At 39.6% G+C, this 2,697-nt stretch overlaps 1 protein-coding gene across 1 annotated transcript in view; it reads right to left on the minus strand.

Annotated features, from left to right (window-relative positions):
• LOC105306601 (zinc finger protein 14 homolog) overlaps positions 1-2,697 on the minus strand; it is a 126,262-nt gene that overhangs the window by 41,472 nt on the left and 82,093 nt on the right. The gene's annotated exons all lie outside the window — the stretch shown is intronic.

Consider the following 2,697-nt stretch of genomic DNA (forward strand, 5'->3'; position numbering starts at 1 on the left):
GGAAACCATCGACAAAAAGACAACTGACTGATTGGGAGAAGATATTCACTAATGATACATCTGATGAGAGGTTAATATCTAAAATATTTAAAGAACTCATACAACTCAACAATAACAAATAAACAATGCAATTAAAAAATGGGCAGAAGACCTGAACAGATACTTCTCCAAAGAGGAAATACAGATGGCCAACAGACATGAAAAGATGCTCAAGGTTATGAATCATCAAAGAAATGCAAATGAAAACCACAATGAGATATCACCTCACACCTGTAAGAATGGCTATCATCAATAAATCAAAGAACAATTGTTGGCAAGGATGCAGAGAAAAGGGACCCCTCATACATTGTTTGTGGGATTGCCAATTGGTACAGCCGCTATGAAAACCATCTGGAAGTTTCTCAGAAAATTAAAAATGGACATATTTTTCACCCAGCAATTGCACTTCTGGGTATCTAGCCAAAGAAAACAAACAATTTGTAAAGATCCATGCACCCCAATATTCATGGCAGCACAATTTACAATAGCCAGGATATGGAAGCAACCTAAATGCCCATCAACAGACAATTATCCAATTATCTGAATCAAAGAAGTCATGGTTCATTTATACAATGGAATATAACTCAGCCATTAAAAAATGAAATCCTACCATTTGCAATGACATGGATGGACCTAGAGGTTACTATGCTGAGTGAAATAAGTCAGACAGAGAAAGATAAATGCCATGTGATTTCACTTCTTGTGGAATCTAAGGAACAAAAAGAACAAACTAATCAAAAACAGATTCACAAATATAGAGGACAATTTGGTGACGGACAGAGGGGAGGGGGGTTGTGGGGCTGGGAGAATGGGGTGAAGGGTTAAAGAAGTACAAATTAGTAGTTGATAGATGGTCACGGGGATGGGGAGCATGGGCATTCAAAAGATAATAGCAGAATATTATGCCCACAGATTTGATGTTCTGATTGTTTTCTGCTACTTTATCTTCTAAATTGCTGATTCGATCCTCTACTTCATTAATCAACAAGTCCTGCATAAGGTATTATTCATTTTAGTTATTGTATTTTCATTTCTGACTGGTTCTTTTTTGTTTTCTATCTCTTTGTTAAAATTCTAAGTTCATCTACTCTTCCCCTAAGTTCACTGAGCATCCTTATAACCAGTGTTTTGAACTCTGTATCTGGTAGATTACTTATCTCCATTTTGTTTAGTTCTTTTTCTGAAGCGTTGTTGTTTTTTCATTCGAGACATGTTTCAATGTCTCCCCATTTTGGCTGCCTCCCTGTTTCATTTCTATGTGTTAAGTAGAGTTGCGATGTCTCCTGGTCTTAGGAGAGTGGCCTTATGTAGTGGGTGTGCTGTGGGGCCCCATGGCACAGTCTCCTTGGCTACCTGAGCCGGGTGCTCCAGGTGTGTCCCTTGTATGGGTTGTGCGCTCTCTGTTGTAGTTGAGCCTAAGCTGCTGTTTGCAGATCAGTGAGAGAACTGACGGTCAGGCTGATTGGTTGTGAGGACCAACTGGTTGTGTAGTCACTGGCTGTGACTATAGTGGAGGGGCCGCTGTGCCCCTATCGAGCAGGATTTGCTCTGGCGCCTGCCCAGTCTGCCCTTTAGCTGTGCTGTCCTTGGGTGTAACCCCGGGTGGTGCTCAGACTCAGACCAAAGCCACCAGGTGTGCAGACCACGGCCTCCTGGGAGGGGTCCCCTACAGCCCAGTCCATCCGCAGCCTGTGCCCTGCCAAATGGGTCCAAATGGAGGAATGCTTTCACCAACAGGCACAACAATGATTCCACGGAACTGCTGAATTACTGAACCTAAGAGTGGGTGTGGAACCTGAATTTGTCAAGAAATTTATATAATTCATTATATCAAAAACTTAAGAGAGAAAAACCTTCACACCAACAGATAGGACATCTTCCGACAAAATCTGGCAGGCATTAAATAAAACAGGGACTGAAATACGTATATGTAACAAAAACTATATATTTACTTTAAATCGATAAGCATTACATTTAGCTTTGTGACAGACCCAGAGTTGCTTGCTGTGACTAAAGATGACGAAGACTGGGCCCACAAAGTTTCCTTAACACATTAAAGGGCACTCGCTTCTCACTGAACAGAACTTTAGTGATAGCTGACAAGTTTAGATATGCAGGCATCTCATTACGAATAATTTCTAAGCAGTCTATAATTTCGGTTTTGATTTTAAACATTTTATTGAAACTTTCAAACACACAGGAAAGTAGAAATATTAGAACAATGAACCCCCACATACATACAAACCACTCCACTTCCATAATTATCAACATTTTGCCAATTTCTTTTCCGGTTCACTTCGCCAATTCTTTTTTTAAATTTGGATATTCTGTCATTTCATAAACATGTAAGCATGTATCTCTAACACACGGGAGCTCTTATTTCTTAATAATCACATTGATATTATCATCCCTAACAAAATTATTATTTCTAAATATCATCTAATACTCAGTGCATGTCCACCTTTCCTCCATCGTCTCCAAAATGTCTTTTTACATTTTGTTCAAACTAGGTAATGCCCACACATTGAATTTAGTCGATATGCCTCTTACGTCTCTTTTAATCTGTTAACAGTGCCTTTCTTTTCTTTTTCACGCCACTTGGTTGGGGAAAGCATGTTGTTTTGTAGAATTTTGCACATCTGGATCTGCTTGGCTGCT

The sequence above is a fragment of the Pteropus vampyrus genome, unplaced genomic scaffold, assembly GCF_000151845.1.
Source record: "Pteropus vampyrus isolate Shadow unplaced genomic scaffold, Pvam_2.0 Scaffold448, whole genome shotgun sequence".
In the NCBI taxonomy this organism is placed as follows: domain Eukaryota; kingdom Metazoa; phylum Chordata; class Mammalia; order Chiroptera; family Pteropodidae; genus Pteropus; species Pteropus vampyrus.